The 25,062-nt window shown below is 43.5% G+C and overlaps 1 long non-coding RNA gene across 6 annotated transcripts in view; it reads left to right on the top strand.

The window, feature by feature from the left end:
- Positions 1-820: 820 nt before the first annotated feature.
- The window catches only part of LOC309609054, a 37,014-nt gene continuing 12,772 nt past the window's right edge, over positions 821-25,062 (top strand). For 3 of the 6 annotated variants that reach the window (XR_014233230.1, XR_014233231.1, XR_014233232.1), the window contains exon 1: positions 11,812-24,982. This is a non-coding gene — a long non-coding RNA (uncharacterized lncRNA). Of the gene's footprint in view, positions 1,623-11,811; positions 24,983-25,062 lie in introns of those variants that run through there. The other 3 variants (XR_014233228.1, XR_014233227.1, XR_014233229.1) reach the window with 3 other exon arrangements.

Genomic DNA, 25,062 nt, shown 5'->3' with positions numbered 1-25,062 from the left:
ACGATCCCTATGCCCCAGGTCTGATAATTTGCTAGAATGACCTTACGGAACTCAGGAAATTGCTATACTTAATGATTACCGTTTAAAGGATGAGGATACAAATGAGCAGCCAGATGAAGTGGTACATAAGGCAAAATCTGCAAGGGTCCCAAGTACAGAAGCTTCTGTCCCCAGGCCACAGTGATGTGTGTTGAAGTTGGAGAAGCACTGCCCTATAGCCGCTGTGTGAACAAGTTGTCTAAGCTGTGAGAGGGGAAGGCCAGGTACATTGGATCAGGACGTGGCAGGCACCGTTGGGTTCCTACCCAACAGCTATCCTTCTGCCTTTGTACTTGCTGGCAGGACAACAAGTTTTAGGTAATGGGTGTCTGTGCTGTTCTGGAGAGGCTGGCCCTTACCCATCCTCGAATCCTGATTGGTGAAAGCCAGTCAAGGAGCCCTACTTCGACTTGCCACTGCAGGTTTGGGTGTGGCTAGATGATGCAGTGCTGGCAGGGAGATAGGAGGGGATGTCGGCAGGGGCTTTGGGAATGGCTAGCCTTGTGGATTAAATAGGTAAGGAGGAATCACTCCCTTTTCTGCCCCTAGACCTTGGAGTCAGCAGACGATACCTGGAGGTGGAGAAGCCATCTTGGGAACATGAGGGGAGCCAGCCTAAGCAGATGGGCCAGCACAGTGAGGATGGCACTGTGAACCCCCCAGCCCACCTCCACCCCCCCCAAAGGCTCTTGAAGCACAGTTGAGGTGCTAGATTAATCCAGCCTAGAGCTACTCTCCATCAGGAGCTCTTAATACAAATAATAAGGGATAGATGTCTAATGGGGCTTTTTTCTACTCTTAACCAAGGTCCCAAACCTGAGAACTAGAGGCACCTCTCCACTGCCCCCCAACATTATAGAAAGGGAGGTGCTGGACCAGGCTTCTCCATCTTGGCACTACTGACGTCTTGGACCCAATAATTCTTTGCTGTGAAGGGCTGTCCCACTCATCACAGGATGTTTAGCAGCATCCTTGCCTCTCAACCCCCTAGAGGCCAGTAGCACCCCTCCAGGTGTGACAGCCTAAAGTGTCCCCAGACATCGTCAAATGTCCCTGAAGTGGAGGCGATGGGGCACCAAATCGCCCCTAGCTGAGATCCACTGTGCTAGACCGTCCACGTACAGGGTAGTCCCAAACGAGTTCTGTGATCTGTAGCCAGCACTTGCTTCAGCCAATGTTTACGAGAAGGTGAGACAGATCACGGAACGAAGGGGAGGGAGGATTTCTGTGCAGAAAGTTGTCAGAGACTGGGAGTTCCCCTTCACAGAGAGCAGAGAAGGCCACCAGGAAGGAAACAAATATGTCCCCATCGCCCCCCCACTGGCTGGGCTGTGCAAACTCATGGCCTCCAGGCTTCCACTGGGCTGGAGTTGAGTGTAGTCAGAGAATTCTTGGGAGAACTTTGGCATGCCTGGATGTTTGGGGAAATCCAGGGACTGTTGCCAGACCCTGGCCTGGAGAAGTGTATATGCGAGACACTGGCTTGAGTGACACTTGACGGGACAGCAAAGGGAGAGGGCTACAGTGGCAGGGAAGGGATGGGAAAACCATGGCAGATTCACCCTTCTGCATGGAACTTCGAGGTAAGGTGAGGGCTGTGTGGGGTGTATGGGAGAAGGTGGTGGTAATCAGCCGGGGTAGGTCACCTTTGCCAGAGATGGGGACAGCGGGAAGTACCAAGGGGAGAGTCTCCAGTAACCACCAAAGCATCCTCATCTGCTGCACAGATGGCCACCTTTCCAGCACCAACCAAATCGGGTTTTCCTTTCACACCTGCTCTCCCTCTGCCCTGGAGGGACCAGAAACAGCATTAGCCAGTAAGAGAGGAGCTGGAGCCGGGCTAGAAAAGACCCTTCTGTCCCCACCGCTCGCTGGGGGCTTCCTAGCTGGGATGTGGCTTGAACTGAGTGGTTGCGAAGGGCCAGGGTGTGGAGGGAGAAACTTCAGCTTGGGTTAGAACTTGAGGTTTTGATATTCGTTTCTAGGAATTTATCCCTTTCTTCTAGGTTGTCCATTTTATTGGCATATCATTGTTCCTAGTAATCTCTTATGATTCTTCGTATTTCTGTGGTGTCATTTTGTAACTTCCTTTTTATTTCTGATTTTATTTATTTGGACCCTCTCTCTTTCTTTCTTGGTGAGTCTGGCTGAAAGTTTATCAATCTTGTCTCTTTTCAAAGAACCATCTCTTACTTTCATTGATCTTTTCTGTTGTTTTTTTTTTCATTTCATTTATTTTTGCTCTGATCTGTATTATTTCCTTCCTTCTACTAACTGCGGGCTGTTTGGTTTTGCTTTAAGAAAGTATGGGTGTTTATTTTTATAAGTGAAAAACATTCTTTTTCCTTCCCACTCCCCACCCAACTCCCTCTGATCTAAGTGACATGTGCTCATCCCTCAGGCATAAGATTTCCCTGGACCTCAGCAGAGTAAGTTGGCTCCCTTCCTACATGCCCTGCCGGCACCCTGTACCTCCCTTTCTGGAACATTCTCCAAGCTTTGATTAGCCGCTCCCACTCCACTTTCTCAGTGCAAGCTCCATGAGGGCAGGTCAGGTTTGCCTCCTTCCCTGCTGGATCCCTGGCCTGGCTGGCAGCACACAGTAGGTGCTCACTAAACAAATGCTTGCTGACTGAATGAACTGCAGCCTCTCCCGTCGCCCTTGCCATTCCACCCTTCACTCTCTGGTTCTGTTTTTAAGTGACCTATTGGAGAAAAGGGCAAGGATGATGAAAGTGAGGATGGAAAAAAGGGGTTGAGGAATTTTGCACAAATGAACCACATTCAGCAACAGCAAATTCACCACATTCTTTAGAAGCCTGTGAAAATCTGGCAAACAAAAGAGGGTTTTGTGAGTGGGTGTCAGATGATGACTGTAGCCATGAACATTTTTTAGGCGTGGGGAAAGGGGTGAGGAATTGCTATATCCTCCTGGACGAGAGAGAACAATGCCTTCTAATTTTAAAAGTCTCTCTTTTAATGTAAAGGGTGCAGTGGATGGTTTAGGAGTATTTTCTCTCTTAGAAAGGCAAATCTATTGTCTTAACAGCAACAAGGAAGCCTTCTCTGGAGTGAAGCTGTGTCTGTAGGTGAGACCGTAAGAAAATATGCTCCACAGCTAGTATGCTCAGGGGCAGGCATGGACAGTGAAAAGATTGATTCTTTGTCTTTCTTTTACCGAAACATTTTATTTCAAAGTGATTCCAGATCTATAGAAAAGTTGCAAGTATAGTACAAGGATCTCCCAATATTCTTTACTTAGATTTCCCAAAAGTTTACATTTTACCACATTCATTTGATCATTCCCTCTCTCTATACATATTATCATTTCTTTTTCTGACCTTCTTGAGAGGAAGTTGCAGACACAATGTCCCTTTACCTCTAGATCCTTCAATGTGTATTTCCCCCCAAAACAAAGACAGTCTCTTAGTGTGATCAAAATCAGGCAATTTACATTGATATATGCTATTTGTAATCCACAGACCGTATTCAGTTTTGCCAATTGATGTAATAATATCCTTCATAGCAAAAGAAAAAAAAATTTTTCTGGCTCTGGATCCATTCCAGTCTCATGTGTTGAATGTAATTGTTAAGTCTCTTTAGTTTCCTGTAACATGGAATAGTCCTCAGGCTTTGTCTTTCATGACCTTGACATTTGTCAAGAGTATGAGCCAGTGATTTTTTAGAATGGTCCACAACTTGGATTTATCTGATGTTTCCTTATAGTTAGATGCAGGTTTGCATTTTGGACAGGAATATCACAGGAATGATGTGGTGTCATAAAGACTGACTTTGAAAAGGTGAGCATTTCAAAGGGTTTGGCATTCGAGAAAGATTGGAAGCATCACAGAGTGGTTATGACTCCAGGCCTTAGACTCACTTGCTAGAGATGCAGTTTAGAAACGCGACCTTGAGAGAGTCACTTCACCTCTCTCAGGCTTTGTGTTCTAATCTGCAAAATGGGTAGACTGGTACTGGCTTACATTTATTGGGTGCTTACCTATTGCCAGAGGTTGTTCCAAATGTCTTATATGCAATGGCTCACTTAATCCTCATGACAACCCTCTAACAGAGATATTTTAAAACATTATTAGAATAATAATGTAAATAATGTAAAAGGAGAGTCCTTTTACAGATGAAGAAACTGAGGCACAGAGAGGTTAAACAACTTGGCCGAAGTCACAGCTGGTATGTAGCAGAGATGGGCTTCCAACCAGGTTACTTTGTCTCTAGAGGCTGCCTGTTTAATTCCCACACCATATTGACTCCTGGAAGTGATATCTTAGAAGGTTTTTATGAGGACTAAAGAAGGGTATGTAGGGCAGGCATCTAACCCAGTGCCTGGCACATAATCATAGCAAATACTAAGAGATAATTGTTAATATCTTCCTTTACTCCATTTTTTTCTCATTTTATAATGGACTGGATGAAGGACATGTTCCAACTTGATGATATTGAAGCCTGATGGGGAACCACAGGCTATCCCCAGACCAGCTGACATTTATGAGGCTCCTGGGTCTCATGAAGCAGTGAAGTCGACCTTGGGCTGTGTTTGGAGGTGAGGGAGAGGAGAGCATCCCAGCATCTGCACTTGGCTATGGCTCTCGCCAATGCCCAATGGTGGCTGGTGCAGAATGAAGCCCAGAGAGGAGACTGATGCCATGCGTATTGGGCTTTGGAAAGCTTTGCAGGTGCTTTGTGTTAATGGCATTTCCTCAGGCGGACATAAAGTGTGTTCACATTTCCTAGCTGCTGGCTAGCTAGCTGTGGGGAGGCAGGGAGAAGCAGGCAGATGAGATACTGCTGGGCAGGAGAACTGATGCTTTGGGATTAGAATGTGTAATGCTGGGGATGGGTGGAGGAGATAGTTTGAAGTAAGCTGAGTTCATCATATTTTTGCAGGGATAACCACCCCATGGTCATTTTTTTTCTTGCCTGGATGACACAGGGATCAAACTTATGGGATGTTACCTGTGTAGGAAAGGGTTATTAAGCGAGTTCCATGGGTAGTTTCAAGGGTGCTATGAACTCCTCGAACTGTATGTACAGAAGTGTGAGTGAACATGTATCTATTTACATGTGTTTTCCTAGGGAGAGATTTGCAGTTTTTTACAAAACTCTCAATGTGTTCTGTTATTTAATGCAGAAAAAGAATCCTTGGTGGTCAGGGAGAGGATATGAGAGAGAAAGGGAGGGAAGGAAGGAGGGAGAGAGAGAGAGAGAGAGACAGAGACAGAGAAAGCGAAAGAATATTATCTCATAATAGTTACACAAAAAGTTGCTAGGAAACCATTCATTGACTTTGTGAATTATAAACATTTTCTTCTTAACCCCAAATAAATAAACCTCATATCATTCCAATCATGAGAACACAGCTGTTTGTGTGTAGGGAAGGAGTGGTGCTGGGTGTTGGGCGTGCGTGTGTGTGTGTGTGTGTGTGTGTGTGTGTGTGTGTGTGTAGGGAGGGGTAGGGATGGGGGAGAAGGGGATGAAGGGAGGGTGAGTGGAGCAGAGAAGAGGAATGTGAGCTTCTTCCTGTCCTTAAGAAGGAGCACAAATGTCCCTGCAGCCGGCCCTCCGTGGATGCCCCAAGATGACGATCCTGGCCTGCAATGATGGTGGCCACCAGCTGACGGGACCTGTCCTTATTTACCCAGTGGATGCCTCTCTTCAAATTTGCAAATCTCACAAATGATTCATGTCCCCTGAAAGGAGAAATGAAAGTAAAATAGGCTGTTTAGCTAGTTTGCTTCTCTAGTGGAGCCCTTTGAATTTCTGGGACCTCATTCTAGGTACGGTTTCAGTCTGTCCCATGTGGGTTACCTGGTTAGTGACCAGAATTCCTGGATTTTTAGGGTGTCCTGGTTTCAAATACTTGGTTCATTTGACAGAACTTCCTGGCTTTGCTCCATCCCTTTGAGGGTCTGTCCTGTTCCTCTTGGAAGATTTCTGGGAGCAGACTCCCTGCTCCCCCAACAGAAGACTCAGAAAACACTCAGCTACTGACTCTCGCCTTCTCTCCAGTGGGGTCTTATTCCATTTCTTTCCTCCTGTTGAAGACATTTACTAGTTCTCTGTCCTTGGCTCTTCCAAGTGGTCCTTCCCTCCCTCCCTCCCTCCCTCTTTCTCCCTCCCTCCCTCCCTCTTTCTCCCTCCCTCCTTCTCCTCCCTCCCTCCCTCCCTTCCTTCCTCCCTCCCTCCCTCCCTCCCTTCCTTCCTTCCTTCCTTCCCTCCTCTTCCTCCCCCTCATCCCGCATCACTCTCTATCTCTCTCATTTACTGTAAAACATTTATGAAGGCCTAGCAGGTGCCAGGCGCGGGGTGCTGAGTGTTCAGAAGGGAACAGCATAAGGTGTAATCCCTGCTATCACAGCCCTGACACTCACAGACCGCATACAATAATCTCGTTCTGTCTTCAGTAGGGAGAGAGATTAGAGGGTTGCAGGAGAGAAGGTAGGGAGACCAGCTGGGAGGCTGGCAGAATACAAATAGAAATGAGAGGGTTTGAGATAATGCAATGGCAGTTTTCACTTTATGAATACTGATGCTCTGTCACCGGGTCCATAAAAATTAGTGATTTCATTGTAGTGGCGTTTACCTTGTATCAGTTAAAAATGACCCTCTTTGTCCCATATACAGTGCACTTTTGCTTTGCTTTCTGTATCCTCTGGTGTGGTTATTGGCACCCCTGCTTTCTCTTTGTTCATGTCTGCCGTTATATCTGAGGACACAGGGGTTCTGCACTGGACCATGTATTTAAAAGTTTGATCTGTAGAAAAAAAGCGAGGTTGGACAACTTCCACACATTTCATTGATCTTTTGTGGCCAAAAGAGAACACTGGAAGAACAGGAGGATGGCCTTGTTCAAGGAAGATCTTGTGCCCAGTTCTAAGTCAATGAGCATCGATGGTAACCTTAAACGTAGGACAGCATGCCCAGGTAGGTCTGGATCCTGGGGGCAAGTAAGAGGCACACAGGCAGTAGGAATCAAAGAAAGGAGCCAGGAGGGAGATGAAAAGATTAGTAATGACTGTGGTAGTTTGATTTTACTGGCTCTGGTTATGATTTTCTCTGGAGTTAGTTGCCGTGGTGTCAAACTGAGAATTCATGAATGGATTCTCCCACCAGCACTAGCCCAGACATGGCATGTCAGTTGGTCAACAATATATTCATCCATTTTTTTGTTTTTAACCATTTTAGGCCATTTTCTTCTAGGTGAAACTCTTATAAGCAGCACATAATTCAATATTTTTCTTTTTTCTCTTTTATGCCCCTTAAAAGTCTTTGCCATTTAATAGGGTTAATTAACACATTTAGTTTATCGATGTCACTGATGTTATTGGTGCTACGTGTGTAATTTTATTTATGCTTTCTGATTTTTACATACTCCTATTTCCTCTCATCTCATCTTTTCCAGGTGATATAGTTGGTTTTGTCTGCAACTTATCTTCGGTAGTGATTTGGAAGCTAAGAATTCTGTTTTTATATTCTATTACTGATTTTGTGGTCTTTGAGATTATTTGTGGTCTTTGAAATCTATATTTCCCTAATTATCAGATTTGAGGGTCAAACAATGACTTAATCCCTGAATACCTGAGGGATTTACTTTTTCATTTTCTTCCTCCCCCACCACTCATTTCCTAGTCTTTTATTTATTTTTTAATTTTTTAAAAATTTATTTATTTATTTTTGGCTGCACTGGGTCTTCGTTGCTGTGCGTGGGCTTTCTCTAGTTACGGCGAGCGGCGGCTACTCTTCATTGCGGTGCGCGGGCTTCTCATTGCGGTGACTTCTCTTGTTGCCGAGCACAGGCTCTAGGCGCGCGAGCTTCAGTAGTTGTGGCATGTGGGCTCAGTAGTTGTGGCTCACGGGCTCTAGAGCACAGGCTCAGTAGTTGTGGTGCGTGGGCTTAGTTGCTCCACAGCATGTGGGATCTTCCTGGACCAGGGCTCGAACCTGTGTCCCCTTCATTGGCAGGCGGATTCTTAACCACTGTGCCACCAGGGAAGCCCTTCCTAGTCTTTTATTTATTTATTTATTTATTTAATTTTATTGTTTTCTTCCTAGTCTTTTAAATCTTTAAACTGGAGTTATAGGTCCAGCTGCTGCTGCTTCTTCTTCTTATTTTACTATAAGAAGTTTATTAGTATTTTACTTTTCTTCTTATTTTATTATATTTATTTTATTATATATTTTAAACCATGTACATCTTATTTTTCATTATAGTTTTGGGCTTTGAGTTAAAATATGTGCAATGGTTATTCCTATGTACCTTAATCTATTTAGCTAGTGTCCATGTTCACAATCTTTTATTTTGTGACAATTCTATCTCCCATCCATGCTGTACCAGTATCCATTCCCACCCTCTTTGCCTACCCTCTTCTTACTGTAAATGTGGTTTCAATCTAAAGCCAAACACTCAAGGATATCTCCAACAATTCTCCCCTCTCTCCCCTACATGATCAATCTTTACCTTTTCTTGTGCAAAAGCCACAAACATACACACGTGCTGTTATCCCTTCCATCTTAAAAACAAATGAACTTTCTGTGACCGTACTTTCCCAAAGCCTTTCTATTCTTTGCTTCCCTCTGTAGCCAAGTTCCTTCAAAGAGTTGTCTATACTCTGTCTGCACGTCCCCTCCTCCCATTCTCTCTTAAGTCCACTCCAATCTGCCCCATCGTTCCACTGATACAACTGTGGTTAGGATTCCTAATGCCTAACTGAGACCATATCCAATGGTCACTTAGTTCTTATCTTATTTGGCCTATTAACTGCATGTTATACAGGTTTGCCCTTCTTTAAATGTGGATAGGCCTGAGGGAGACCGGTCGTCTCCTGTTCCCACCAATGGGTTTTCTGAGTTATAGGTACTTTGTAGCTACTTTTAAGGACTGAAGGCCATGAGAAGTCCCTCCACCACCTTGCCCTTGCCTCTTGCCTCAGTTCTGTTTCTTTTCATTTGCAATGCGCCCAAGTATCCCGAGATGGTAGCATGTTCTATGCTGGGAGTAGTGCTTTCTAGAAGGATCTATAAATGAAGGAGCTGATGTAGGCAAGAAGAGGATCAGGGATCTGGCTGGCTCAGAAGACAGTTTCTGGGTACCTGGGGCAGGGGCACCTCTATCTTTGGATTCTGAGCCCATAGGGAGAGGCAGTGTGAGTGGGTTAGAGTGTTGGTTTCTGCCTTTTGGGGGGTTCTGCTATTCTGATTCAAGGTAGAGCACACGAGACAAAGCTCTAGAATGTACTTTGTAGCAGCATCTCCTCCCATAAAGTGGATGGTGGAACTTGTCCCAGAAATTATGTAATTTACAATCTTTGTTTATCTTCTGTTCACTCCCTTGAGGATGATTTTGTCTTTTGGTGCATCTCTATGGGCATTTAAATCGGAGGTTTGGAGGAGGCATATCTATAAGGTCTCAGCTTCTGTCATGTCAACCCAGACATTACTTCGTTAATCCACGGCTCATCCTTGTTTACTTTTCTTTGTATTCCAGTACTGCTTTGATTGGCACACGAGACATTTTACCATCTGGCTTCTCCTGTGTCACCTCCCATCTTTCCCTTTTCACAGATCCTGCTGCCCCTATTGAACTCCCTGCAATTCTCTTCCAATATTGCTTTGTCTTGGCTACTGATTCTTTTTTATTTATTTTAACGTTTTTATTGGAGTATAATTGCTTTACAATTGTGTGTTAGTTTCTGCTTTATAACAAAGTGAATCAGTTATACATATACATATATCCCCATATCTGTTCCCTCTTGTGTGTCTCTCTCTCCCACCCTCCCTATCCCACCTTTCTAGCTCGTCACAAAGCACCGAGCTGATCTCCCTGTGCTATGTGACTGCTTCCCACTAGCTATCTATTTTACATTTGGTAGTGTATATATGTCCATGCCACTCTCTCACTTTGCCCCAGCTTACCCTTCCCCCTCCCCATGTCCTCAAGTCCATTCTCTAGTAGGTCTGTGTCTTTATTCCTGTCTTGCCCCTAGGTTCTTCATGACCATTTTTTTTTTTATTTTATTTTTTTTTAGATTCCATATATATGTGTTAGCATATGGTATTTGTTTTTCCCTTTCTGACTTACTTCACTCTGCATGACAGACTCTAGGTCCATCCACCTCACTACAAATAACTCAATTTCATTTCTTTTTATGGCTGAGTAATATTCCATTGTATATATGTGCCACATCTTCTTTACCCATTCATCTGTCAGTGGACACTTAGGTTGCTTCCATGTCCTGGCTATTGTAAATAGAGCTGCAATGAACATTGTGGTACATGACGCTTTTTGAATTATGGTTTTCTCAGGGTATATGCCCAGTAGTGGGATTGCTGGGTTGTATGGTAGTCCTATTTTTAGTTTTTTAAGGAACCTCCATACTGTTCTCCATAGTGGCTGTATCAATTTACCTTCCCACCAACAGTGTATGAGGGTTCCCTTTTCTCCACACCCTCTCCAGCATTTATTGTTTGTAAATTTTTTGATGATGCCCATTCTGACCAGTGTGAGATGATATCTCATTGTAGTTTTGATTTGCATTTCTCTAACGATTAGTGATGTTGAGCATCCTTTCATGTGTTTGTTGGCAATCTGTATATCTTCTTTGGAGAAATGTCTATTTAGGTCTTCTGCCCATTTTTGGATTGGGTTGTTTTTTTTTTGATATTGAGCTGCATGAGCTGCTTGTAAATTTTGGAGATTAATCCTTTGTCTGTTGCTTCATTTGCAAATATTTTCTCCCATTCTGAGGGTTGTCTTTTTGTCTTGTTTATGGTTTCCTTTGCTGTGCAAAAGCTTTTAAGTTTCATTCGGTCCCATTTGTTTATTTTTGTTTTTATTTCCATTTCTCTAGGAAGTGGGTCAAAAAGGATCTTGCTGTGATTTATGTCATAGAGTATTCTGCCTATGTTTTCCTCTAAGAGTTTGATAGTGTCTGGCCTTACATTTAGGTCTTTAATCCATTTTGAGTTTATTTTTGTGTATGGTGTTAGGGAGTGTTCTAATTTCATTCTTTTACATGTAGCTGTCCAGTTTTCCCAGCACCACTTATTGAAGAGGCTGTCTTTTCTCCATTGTATATTCTTGCCTCCTTTATCAAAGATAAGGTGACCATATGTGCATGGATTTATCTCTGGGTTTTCTATCCTGTTCCATTGATCTATATTTCTGTTTTTGTGCCAGTACCATACTGTCTTGATTACTGTAGCTTTGTAGTATAGTCTGAAGTCTGGGAGCCTGATTCCTCCAGCTCCGTTTTTCTTTCTCAAGATTGCTTTGGCTATTGGGGGTCTTTTGCGTTTCCATGCAAGTTGTGAAATTTTTGTTCTAGTTCTGTGAAAAATGCCCTTGGTAGTTTGATAGGGATTGCATTGAATCTGTAGATTGCTTTGGGTAGTAGAGTCATTTTCACAATGTTGATTCTTCCAATCCAAGAACATGGTATAGCTCTCCATCTATTTGTATCATCTTTAATTTCTTTCATCAGTGTCTTATAATTTTCTGCATATAGGTCTTTTGTCTCCTTAGGTAGGTTTATTCCTAGGTATTTTATTCTTTTTGTTGCAATGGTAAATGGGAGTGTTTTCTTAATTTCACTTTCAGATATTTCATCATTAGTGTATAGGAATGCAAGAGGTTTCTGTGCATTAATTTTGTATCCTGCTACTGTATCAGATTCATTGATTAACTCTAGTAGTTTTCGGGTAGCATCTTTAGGATTCTCTATGTATAGTATCATGTCATCTGCAAACAGTGATAGATTTACTTCTTCTTTTCCAATTTGGATTCCTTTTATTTCTTTTTCTTCTCTGATTGCTGTGGCTAAAACTTCCAAAACTATGTTGAATAATAGTGGTGAGAGTGGGCAACCTTGTCTTGTTCCTGATCTTTGTGGAAATGGTTCCAGTTTTTCACCATTGAGGACGATGTTGGCTGTGGGTTTGTCATATATGGCCTTTATTATGTTGAGGTAAGTTCCCTCTATGCCTACTTTCTGGAGGGCTTTTATCATAAATGGGTGTTGAATTTTGTCGAAAGCTTTCTCTACATCTCTTGAGATGATCATATGGTTTTTCTCCTTCAATTTGTTAATATGGTGTATCACATTGATTGATTTGCGTATATTGAAGAATCCTTGAATTCCTGGGATAAACCCCACTTGATCATGGTGTATGATCCTTTTAATGTGCTGTTGGATTCTGTTTGCTAGTATTTTGTTGAGGATTTTTGCATCTGTGTTCATCAGTGATATTGGTCTGTAGTTTTCTTTTTTTGTGACATCTTTGTCTGGTTTTGGTATCAGGGTGATTGTGGCCTCATAGAATGAGTTTGGGAATGTTCCTCCCTCTGCTATATTTTGGAAGAGTTTGAGAAAGATAGGTGTTAGCTCTTCTCTAAATGTTTGGTAGACTATGCCTGTGAATTGGCTACTGATTCTTTAAGGCTTAACTCAAATGTCATTTCCTTTCTGGAGGCCTTTTCTGAGCTTTTCAGTCAACATTTAATCATTATTTTTTGAAATATGTTTATTGAGTACCTACTACATGCCAAGTATTGTGATGGGTACTGGAGAAAAAAAGGAGAGTAGAACAGATATGGTCTCTGCACATGGTCTATTGCTGGGAATAGAAAGGGATAACATCTTCATATTTGTTAAATGGAGAGCAGGGTAGAGTGGGAATCCTTCCCCATTTCTGATGTTTCTCTCCATGTGGGAGAAGCTCTGCTATAATTCCTGGCCTTTTGCATTTTTGAATTGGGGTTAAGGAACTGGGAATGGGTATCTCAATCTTTTCTTCCTTCTTTCTCGTATGTAATCCACTTTGTAGGAAGCACACATTCTGCTTGGCTTCTCCGAAAACTGAGTTTGACATGGCCAGGCCCCAGGGTGGGTCCAGGTGGGCTGTAGGTAGTGAAAACCCAAAGTGGCCTATAACTGACCAGATGGGTGAATTCATCTGATTCTGAGGTTTAGTATGAAAAAGTCTACTTGCCCATAGTCTTAAAGTCACATTCTCTAATATCAGCTTATTTTTAAATTTTATCTCTTAATTGATTCAGGATCAGGGAAAAAGAATAGTTGGGCTCTCTCAAATGTCAGCTATAGTATTAAAAATAAAAGTTTCAGCAGAACTCCTAGTTAATCATCTTGAAGTACCTTTCTTAAATCTTTTATGATATTAATTACATCGCTGCAATGGTCCATTTATGTACATCTTCACCTCCTCTGGAGTGTGAGTCTTTGCCTTTGGTTGTGCAATCTGTGTACTGGACAAAGGTGTCTGGCCTGGACGACAAATGGGTGCTAAATTCAGCCAGTACTGTGCTGGTCAGTAGCTGTGTCTTCGCCTGGGGTCATGTCAGTTCAGAGGATGAGGCACCTTTCTGGAATTTGCACAAAACCTCGTCGTGTGCCAGCAAAGCCCTGTGTCCTTGCATTTGATGAATGCACAAGTGCTTACTCTTTATATGGGCAACACCGTTACCTTACCTGAATGTAATCATCCAGAAGGGAGGAATCGCATCCATTTTTAACTCATTGTTCATCAGCTCTTATAAAATAGAAGAAGCCAACATGTCACGCAAGGCCCAGGCAGAATTGTGAAAGGGGAATATATCTGCTTTGCCAGGATATTCCCTTAATTTCCATTATTACTCATTATTATTATTATTATATTTAAGAGTAATGGAAAAAACAATGGATTTGAATTCAGGAAACCTAAAATCTGAACCTTAGTCTCCTTAATTCTAAGTGGAAATCCTGTAGATCTCAGTGGTTTGTGGTAAGGACAAAGCAATACAATATATGTGAAAAAGCTTTGAACACCATGAATTCATACGGATGTTAGGAGTTATGGTGATCATTCCCTGATTGCCTAAATTATACTCAGAAGCATTTGCCAGCTTAATTAATGTGGAAGACTTGCTCTGACAATGTTGATTCTAATGATAACAATGTAACAGGCTTATTTCTGGAAAACACCTAGAGCCATCTCTTTGAATTATTCATTTTCCAACAGGTTTTTATAGGTTTTGCAATGTAATTTGAAGGGGTCTAAACCTACCTGCTAATGGCATTCCATTAAGCATCTACATTTTTTCCTCTGCACATAGGTTTACTTCTCTTTCTGTTGCTTAGCAGTTGGTGAAAGGGACGATTTCAAACAGATTCTCCTGGAGGAGGCCCTTCTGCTCATGAATGAGATTATGTCCCATCACACATTTTTTCTAACCAAATGTATTCTAGCAGAGCAGGAGCATCTTTCCAATGACCATCTATTTTAAAGTCCTATGAGAGTGTTACCCTGATGATTTTGTAGAAAAGGGCAGAAAACCAGGGCTACCCTGACTGGTACAGTAGAAGGTAGAGTCATCAACAAGTCTTTGTACTTCCTGTAATCTCCCTGACTGCTCCCAAGCAATATACAGCACAAGACATAGAGTTGATGACGTATGTAGTACAACCTCAAAGGCAAAAGCGAAGTCAAAATAGGAAGACCAGAAAGCTTAATGGTTAAGGACATGGATACCAGGAGGGGTTGGAGGTATCCAACTGTTGGAATTAGCTAGACCTCATTCAAATTCCAGCTCTATCACTTACTTATTTGCATTAGCTTCAGTTTTCTTGTTAGTAAATGTGGCTAATAGTCCTCATTCTGTAGCATTGGCAGAAGGAGCAAATAAGGAATACACTCTTAGAACAATGCTTGGCCAACAGTAAGCACTCACTGTCTGATTATAATTATGCCGTGATTATAATTATTATATCAATAGTAATGTCTTGACATAGAGAATAGATTTGTGGTTGCCAAGGAGGAGGGGGTGTGGGAGAGGGCAGGGTTGGGAGTTTGGGGTTAACAGATGCAAACTATTATATATAGGATGGGTAAACAACAAGGTCCTACTGTATATATAGCACAGGGAAATATATTCAATATCCTGTGATAAACCATCATGGAAAAGAATATGAAAAAGAATATATATATGTATAACTGAGTCACTTTGCTGTACAGCAGAAATTAACACAATATTGTAAATCAACTATATGTCAATAAAATTTTAAAAAATAGTAATGTCTTGACTGGTAGTTTCTAGACACTGTAAAATGTAAATAAAGCGGGCTTGGTGGTTAAGACCTTGGGAAGCCAGATGACCTGAGCTCAAAACCCAGCTCTGCCACTTCCCAGCAGCGTGAACTTGGATAAGTAAACTCAACCTCCTTAAGCGTCAGTTTCTTCCTCCATAAAATGGGAATAAAATCAGTATCTACGTCACATGGTTTTGAGACACCTAAATCACAAAATGAAAGCAAAGAACTTGGATACTGGACACCCTGTGTGGACCAAGAGCCCTCAACCCTTTTATGTTCCTACCCAAGCCTTGAAGGGAGAACATAGGTGATTCTGGCTGTGGGCTACTGGGGAAGTCAGAAGATGGCGCCCCCTTAAGGTTGTGCCATGTACCTGAAGTTCTTTCCAGGAAGCGGGCTCATGGACTTAGGGTCTTTCCAGGACCATCATGTTGTCAGGTCACAGTGCCTCTGCCAGAAGGAGCTGACAGGGCAGGACCAAGCATCATGGCTAAACCTTTGGAATCAAACAATTCAATTCCTATTTCCACCCCTTATACCTATGGGACCTTAGACAAATTACTTAACCTTTTTGAGCCTCAGTTTCTTTATCTGTAAAATACAAGTTATAATAATACCTACTCCATAGAGTAATGTGAGGGTTAGATGAGATGATTAATGCAAAATAGTTAGTGCCTGGCTCAATAAATGGAAACTATTTTTTATTCAATCAGCAAAAATCACTTGATCATATAATTTAGTAACCAGTTATTGAATATTTACTCTATATCAGATACTGTGCCAGTTACTATGAGGCCACTACTGATTTATTCAATGAATTTTTTGAGTATTTCCTGTATGCTAGACATCATATGAGGTGCTTAACCATCAAAACCTTCGGAAGTCTAGATAAAATATCCCCAAGACTCTTCAATTCTAGCACTCTGTGAGACCCCAGGTTATGAACCAGTTTTTCTTAATTCATGCAATAAGCATGATGCCAAGAACTTTGTGAACCATTGCAAATATAAACAGAAATAAAACTTGGCCCTAACCAGGGGAGGTTTCCAGCCAGGAAGGGCCATTTTGACACCTCTGTCTTATCATTTCTTTCTTTCTTTGAAAGTAATCTATAGTTGAGTTCTCTTTTGTGATGTCCTCTATGGTTATCTTAATGAATTAATTGGATAGATCTGTGTTGTGTATCTGCTCTGTGCAGCTCATAGTACTGGGCTCTGCTTGGAAGGTAATAAGGAAATAAGATATAGTCCCTAACTCTAGGAAGTTCTAATTTAGTGATGGAGCTTAGGCATCCATGAGAAATCAAACAATAATATAATAATATTTCACTGGACACAATGAATGCATGAATGAAATGATGACTTTGAGGAAGCATCATGGTTAAAATGCATGGACTTTATAGGCAAATGGATCTGCCTTCAGTCTTGGCTCTGCTCTTAACTAAGTCTTGATTTTGCCAAGTCACTTAATCTCTTTGAAAGATCTGTCATCTTTAAAGTAGGACGAAACATTGTGAATATTCACTGAGACAGTGCTTGTACATGCTTAGCAGTCCCTGGCATAGAAAGGCATGACTTTTAGCCATTATTATCAGCATTAATATTATTATCATTATCATATTCATGCACAAACCCTCCCAGTCCTGTGTGTGGTTGTACATGCATGTCTGTGCCCACTGTGTTTGTGTGGTTAGACATTTCACTTCTCATTCATAATCTAATCTGATCAGAGAGATTCACTCAACCATCTGTTCGTTGAATAAATATTCATGGAATGCCTACTATGTTCCAGGCACTGTCCCAGGCACTAGGGATACAGTAGCGAGCAGTTGACCCTAAAAGTCAAGGTCTCTGTCCTTATGGAGCTTATCTTGTAGTGGAGGACCCAGAAGATACATATAGCACATACACTATCATGTCAGGCAGTGATAAAATGAAGTGTTATGGAGAAAGGGGGTTGAGCATCTTCTCTCTTTCTATGACACAAGGACTATTGTATTCCTGAACTTGTTTCCCCATATCCAGAGCAATTCATCAGCATGAGTATCTCTGGTCTCCTATGAAGCACATGGGCTGATGAGTCTAGGAAAAGAGAGGCTGGGAGATAAAAGGGAAAACCCAAGAGGGGGGACTTTGCAATAATGCTGGAAAAAAATAATTACGGGTGCTCACATTTGATCTGAATATTGGTCAAAACGCATGGCTTGAGTGGCTGGTAGCCAGCAGGGAACAGCTGCTTTTGCTGTCACTGTTCCCTTCAGTTAGAGCGGGAGGTGTCCAGTCAGCCTGATGTATTGAACAATTTAACATCCACTAGATATTCTTCATTTTACCATTATTTATGACTTGCTGAGTCCTGGCATTAAGCTTTGGACAAAATAAGGTGCAGGTGGAAGGCATGGCCTGGGGCTAAGGAGGTTTCAACATCAGGAAGGGACAAATCAAAGTGTCCCCAGCTGTCACTAAGTGCATGGGCTGAGAAGGTGGTGACACCTGCAGGGTGTGAGTCTAGCTTGTCCTTCGTTCCCTGGATTCCTCACACCTCCAACTCATCCCTGCTTCCTGTTCCTTCCCTGCCTCTCTTCAGGGATGTGTCTTGACCTGGCAGCCAGGACTTCATGGGAGAAAACGAACCACACGTGTCAGAACCACCCAGATATCTCAGGGATTTGGCTTGTGGGCCCAGGCATCGCATATTATGTTTATAAAAGTCGGGAAGAAAGAGAGATGGGAGAGGGGAGGCCTGAGGAGGAAGCAGAGACGCACACACAGAGACCATTTTACTCCCATGAAGGGGAGCAGATGTTTCTCCTGTTATACTTTCCACCTCTGGAGGGGCTGAGATGTGGGGGCACCACTGCTGGCTTCTCCCAGGGTTCAAGGTGGGGAGTCTGACGGAAGTGGGAGGTGGGTCAGGGCTCTTCCCTTCCCAGCTTTAGTCACGCACGGGGCCCCGAGGAGACCACGTGCTGTTTACATTCCCTTTCAGGGACCTACTGCGGAAGAAGCTCTCAGATTGCCAAACCGCCTCACATTACTCCAGAAGCCTCCACCTGGAAGCCCATCCGGTTGACCCCAGCCCATCCCATGCCTGACCCCAGCTTGCACACTGAGGGCAGCCTGTTAAACCTTTCCATCCTCACTCACTCTGGACCAGCATCTCACCTCAGCCTCAGTTGTCCTGGGCTCAGCTGCCCTTTGAATGAGCCTCCATCCCAGCCAGACTCCTCCGAGTGGCCTTGGTAGCTTAGCTAGACCCTCCTGAGTCGTCCTATGCACATGAGCTGCCACAGACTAAACACTGGGTCTCCACTCACTCGCGGCTCTCCCCGAAGCTCCGGTTTCAGAAGGAGGACCCGAGGGCTTTACTGAGGGAAATAGTTTCCCCCTTTTCTTGCTGGGTGGTTTTAAGGTGAGGCAAGACTGCTGGGAAAGTTGTGGGTGGTCCGAGGGCCAAGTACAATGAAGGTGCCCCTGGGTCAGCATTTCGTCTGAGCATCAACCCCGGCCTCTCCCTCCTCCCTACCCCTCCGACTCCCACCAGACTGCAGTCAGGGACAGTGGCTTACTGTATGCCCACTACCTTCGGCTTCCAGAAGGGGAAGTGGCAATCGTGCCACCTGATCCCATCCACAGCCCCGCAGGGCAGCTCAGGAAGGGTTCTCCCATTTTGCAGATGAAGAAACAGAGCTCCAGGAGGACAGAGGATTTGTAGCCGAGCTACGGCTAGAGACTGCTGGAGGCTGGTCTCGGAGCCAGGTCTCCCAGCGCAGTGCTCTCACCCAGCAGGCGGCTGCAGGAAACAGCTGGAATGTATAATGAGAAGAGAGACTGGGAAACTCAATGTTGGATTCTTAGGGAAAAAGGAAACTGACCTCCCACAGTGCAATGAGCAAGCCTTGGCTCACGGGCCAAATGGGCATTTGTTCAGTGGCCTATGCAGTGACCCAAAGGCTGCACTTTTCCGTGGGTGGGGAAGAGTGGGGCAGAATCTGTCGGCTCTTAACATCTTGACCTCGTAGCTGGACCCCTGGGAATTTGCTTAGCATGCCCTTCAGGGGCGGGTCCACTCTGAGCAACCTGGTGAACCTGAACGCTTGGCATGGCCGTCTGAAGATTTGGGTTGATCTGTTCGTGGATGGGAGGGAAGTCTGGTCGTTTTGTATCTTAGCGAGACAGTTCCAGGGTCATGACCAGTCACTATTAAGGCATTTCCATGAGCTGCCCATCAGAGGGATCCACACTGAGGCTGAGAAGCAGCAAATTCTTGTCCACGCCGTGCGTCGCTGTTACGTATCAGCCTGTGCTCGTTCTCTTTTGTCTGCTCCATGTCGATGGACCTATTCATGGACAGAAGGAGGACAGGAGTGGAGAAGGAGAGGAAGGGAAGAGAAGCGCTTTATAATTGAGCATGACATACATTTCTGCACCTCTTTAAAGCACAAAACCCCAAAGCCGGAGGATTCCCTTCCATGGCATTTCAAATCTTAGGAAAGCATCCAGTAAACATCACTGACCTCCATACTCTCTCCCATAAAGCCATTCCTCAGGAGTAGAAGTTAATAAAAGGAGAGTCTGACTCAGGCAGTGTTCTGAAATATTTTTGACCATGACCCACGCATCCATGTAAATGTGACTGAAACAGTTTCATGAAGCGATATTTACCCTTCCTTCCTGCAATAAATTCTAATATGTACTATTCTGCTGTATTAAATCACTAAAAAAAAAAAAAAAAAAAAAAATCACTGGTTGACCCACTAATGCATGATTAGGAAAGCTCTGTTACAGAAATTTTTGTAAAAAATGGCTTCTCATAAAGTGGCTTCACTTAGTCAATCCTACAGCCTGGACCCTGTAGATGATGCCAGTTATGGCCAGCTGCTCACAGCTGCCCACCTACGAGGAGCTGGAGGATGACAGGGAGCAAGGTTTCAAATCCTCAAACAGATTATTACCAAACAAAAAAAATGACTTCATGAGGCTAAATAGGGGAAGAGCAAAAGACAAATGAGACAAATGAGAATGACCAATTTACGAATGATCATTTATCCTGCTTCCTGGTCTTTGTGCACGCCGTTCCCGTCTTCTGAAATTTCTCTGGTTCCTCCGCCTCCATCCAAAGTCTCCCACTCTCTCAAGGATCACCTCTTCCAGGAAGTCTTCCCTGACTATGTTTCCCTGCTAGGAGCTTTTGGACAATATCTGACTCTACCACTTATTTGATGTGACATCACACCTTGCCAGCTGAGCTGGAATACCATAACGTTATTTATATTTTGTAGTTAATCACTTTTGAGAGTCTGCCCAGCTTCATGTACTACCTGGAAGCCACGTCTGTGAAGCAGTCTCCTGTTTCCTGGTCCCAGTAGAGTGAACTGGAGGGCATTGGCACCACCCAAGCTGGGCCAGTTAGAGCTTTTCCCTGGGAAGTTGGATCTGGAAATGATGGGGAGAGAGAGAGAATGAGAGAGAGAGAGAGAGAGGAAACTGCCTTTTTCCTAAGTGCTTTCTTATTGTCAGTTCTAGAATGATCTGAGGTGCCCCTGCACTCTTGCTCTTGGGCCCTGTGACACAGCCTATATGTGTCTATATTTGTCTTTATGTCTATATAATCTATTCCTAGGGTGACCAAATGTCCTGTTGGCTGACCAGTCCTGGTTTATGCCTATGATCCAAGCATAATTATTTCATTCACTCTTCAAGTGTGCTGGTCTTGAGGATTTGTGACCTCAGCTCACACTAGCTCGACTTGGCTTCTGTTACTATTGCACGTTTATAAGGTCTGTAGCTCACAAAGCAAGCTCACGTGCATCACCTCATTCTCTTTCCAAATTCATTATTTTCCCCTCAGAACTGCCCCTCCCTCTGTGTGCCACCACTAGCCCCCTGTCATGTCAGCCAGAGACCCTGGTGTTAGCCTAGACCCTTCCTTCTTCTTCACCTCATAAATCCCTTTATTCATTTCTAAAAAAAATTGAGTGCCCACCAAGGACCAAGCACTGTGCTAGTTGCTGGGTAAATAGTGTGGTGAATGAAACAGACTCTTTGTCTTTGAATTTATACTCTAGCTCAAGAAACACCTCCAAATGTATAGTTTCAAGTTGTGATACGTGTGGCAAAGGAAAAGAACTGGCTCTCGGAGAGAGAAGAATGGGCTGGGTATGGGGCGGGCCCACTTTGTACTGGGGGCCCCAGGAAGGCCTCCGTGAGGAAGTAACATTCGAGCTCAGATCTGAAGGGTCAGAAGGAGCCTGTTAATGAAAGGATTTCAGTGGCAGGGGTTGAACGGAGTCTTTACATTTTAGGTTGATCCAAAAACTCTGTGGAGAATGGAGCATAAGGGGTGAAACTGGAGGCCAGAAGACCAAGTAAGAGGCTATTACAGTTGTTCAGACAAGAGGTGATGGTGGCTTACACACCAAGTAGTGGAGATAAGTAAAAGTGGACAGATTGGGGAGATATTTTGGAGCTGAAAGTCCTCAGGATTTGGCAGTGGCTTGGAGGTGGTGGAGGCGAGGGGCTGGTGGTGAGGAAGAGAGGTGTCCACAGGTGTGTGATGTCAGCAAGAACAATTTACCGAGATGGGGAGGAGGTGATGCGGAGAATATTTGATGATGGTGATGGGTAGTTGAAGACATCAGTTTGGGATGTGTTTATTTGGAGATGACTGTGAAAATTCCAAATGGCTATCTCAGCTGCATGGGCATGTGAGGGGCCCTGCACTCAGAGGAAGGGCCCTGCGCTTGATTTAATTGCCATCTTGAAATGTTTAATCATTTGAACTTGAGTTTTGTGTGTGACATTTGATTGGACAATGGAGCGTGTGTGTGAGCAGAAGAAATGTGCCTAATATGCATGTCTGCAGCCCTCGCTGCCCCATTCACATGTAGTATTTGTGATGTCCTGAGCACAAATTTCAGGGGACTTATGATGTGGAGGGGTTCAGTGAGACTCCAGATAAGTAGAGTAGTACCCCTTATCTGTGGGGGACATGTTCCAAGACCCCCAAAGGATGCCGGAAACCGCAGATAGTACCAAACCCCATAAATACTGCTTTTCCTTATACATACCTACCTATGATAAAGTTCAATTTATAAGTAGGCACAGTAAGAGATTAACAACAATAACTACTAATAACTTAGAACAATTATAACAATACACCATAATAAAAGGTATGTGAATGTGGTCTCTCAAAATATCTTGTACAAAGTTAATGCCTTTTCCATCTTAACTAAGCACTTATCATGCACTGTGGTCGTAACTTTGGCAGTTTGAGGTGCAACAGCAAAACTAGCATAAATGTCTTTTTCCTTCTTCACAATTTCACAGATAGAAGATTCGTTCTTACAATAGATCTTAGCAACCTAGGCTTATGATTTTCTCTTTCCTTATTAAGTCGAGAACTTTAAGGAAGCACTTTTATGGCTTCTCTTTGGCAGATCTGAACTGCCAGCCTCACAACTCTTGTCCTTTGGGGACCATTATTAAGCAAAATAAGGGCACTGCGTTTACCTTGACAGTTGATCTGATAATCTAGAGGGTTACCGAGTGACTAACCAACTAACGGGCAGGATACGCTGGACAAAGGGATGATTCACATCCCAGATGGGATGGAGCAGGATAGCGTGAGATTTCATCACACAGCTTAGAATGGCATGCAATTTAAAACTTATGAGTTATATATTTCTGGAATTTTCCATATAATACTTTCAGACCTTGGTTGACCACAGGTCACTGAAACTGTGGAAAGAGAAACCACGGATAAGGGGGAACCAGTGTACAAGGTAAGTGTGTTATGTCTATGGACGGCTAAGTAGGGGCACTGACCACCCCGAGAGGCCATGCTTTCCATTTTAGACAGAACGTTCTTAGAACACAGAAAGAAGACAGTGGTGTTCTAAGAAACAAACAACCAAGGAACCCTATCATACCCTTGCTTAGGCTGAAAATGCAGATAGGGAAGGAAAGGGAAACATAGGGCAACCTGTAATTCCTTTTCCTTTCCTTTCTTCCTTCCTTCCTCATCATTCTTGCTGAATGTGCATGTATTATTAAGAAATGAAAACAATTGGGTTAGCTTTGCGCAGATTTTCTACTCTTCTGGCAAAAACAAAATACATAGGCATGCAAGAGCTCTGAAACAAGAATTGTTCACTTTTGATGATTCTGCATATGAGTTAAATGCTCTTACATTTGCATTTAAAACAGACATTGCACAAGATAAGGATGAATGGTAAAAAATTTGTGCTAATAATTTAAAAATTTTAATTTTTCTTTACTTAGAATGACATTAAATAACAAAGAAAAAGGACCATGAAAAGTTGCAAGAGAGACTGTGGAAGAAAGAAAAAATTTAATATTTTAATACCTTTAATGGCACTTCTGCACTTTGAACAGGAGGCCCACATTTTAATTTCATGCAGGGTCCTGCAAATTATGGAGCTGGCTTTGGGTAGTCCATGAAGGAAAGGGGTCAGGAGCCTCACATCATCAAGTTCTACTGGTTCTACCATTTAAGTATCTTTTCTGTCTGTCCCCTGAGTCTTATTAGCCTGGTGGTCTCCTCATGGTCCTGCCTTCCTTCATCTCCTTCAATTCAACCTTCTTTCTGAGATGTCCCCACCCCCCAAGCTTTAAGGAGGGTTGGCGTGTCTAGAAAAAAATCAGAGCGGAGATACCATATAGGGAAGGGCTTAAAGAGAGAGGATTGAAGGATCAAGGAGAGACAAGAGAAGTAGGGGACAGGGGGAGAAAAGCCCCATGTGGGACACTTCCTGGAGACCTAGGGCTCACCCTAAGGCCTGAGAGGGAGGGGTGAGGCTTTGTCCTTCGTGTGGTGAGAGGAGTTCTAGTTGACTCCTGGTGTTGATGAGGAACAACTCACCAAATGCTGCCTTGCTAGAAAAGCAGACCATTGCCCTCCCTACATTGTCTTCCTGGAAGGTAAGTAGAGACACACTCTACAGGGCTGCACGGACCACCCAGTGTCCATTTAAGGGGTTTATGCCCAGGACTTTGAGACCATGGTCTAATGTCTGGATGTTCCTGAGCCATCCTACCCTACTTCCGGCCAGCAGTCCAAGCCCCACAGATTATACCATCTCCCCTCCATTGCTTCACTGTCAGCCAAGTCATGCCAAAGGGCAAAGGAGGATCTCATTGTGAGCTTCCCAGATTGTGAGGGGCCCTGTGGAGGCAGAAGTAACATCAGTGTAAGAGTCTCTGTGAGGGTTGAGCCATTTCTCAGTTTTAGAACTTGTTGGAAGACTACATTTCCCAGCCTCCTTTGCAGGTATATTGGGGTCATGCGACTGGGTTCTGACCAGCGGGATCTGAATAGGAGTGATCTAACGATGTGAGATGGATATAATAATGCCTAATGGTCTGGCTGGAAAGTCAGACTTATGCAATTTTATGCAAGCCTACTGGGTGATTCTCTTATCAATGTTTCCTTGGGAGATACCAGGGAAGGTGGGCTGTGGAGAGTGATACATCTGGTGGGGGCAAGATGACAGCTTTCTTAAGGGCATAAAAGATATTTGTGGTAAGTTGTTATAATAATGGCCCTGAAGGAATTTCTCCTTCTGGTATCCATGCCATGCCCTTGTGTGGTCCCCTTCCACACTGATGCTGGACTTCGCCATGTGACTTGCTATGGACAATGGGATGTTGGTAATCATGATGCAGACATAGGATTGATACATTCTTGTGCTTGTTCTCATGGAAGACAGCCTTCCCAGCTGTCCCAGCTGAGCACAATCCACAGCCAAGCCACCAGGTGACTGCAGCTGCGTGAGGGAGCCCAACTGAAACTGCAGAAGAACCACCTGGCCAACCCACAGAACCGTGAGCAATAAAATTATTGTTGTTTTAAATCATTAAGCTCTGGGGCAGTAGATAACCAATACAATATCTTATTCATGTTT

This window comes from Balaenoptera borealis, assembly GCF_965194805.1.
Source record: "Balaenoptera borealis genome assembly, chromosome: 13".
Classification (NCBI taxonomy): Eukaryota; Metazoa; Chordata; class Mammalia; order Artiodactyla; family Balaenopteridae; genus Balaenoptera; species Balaenoptera borealis.
Note: the sequence above shows the minus strand (reverse complement) of the source record. Positions and strands in the feature narration are given on the sequence as shown.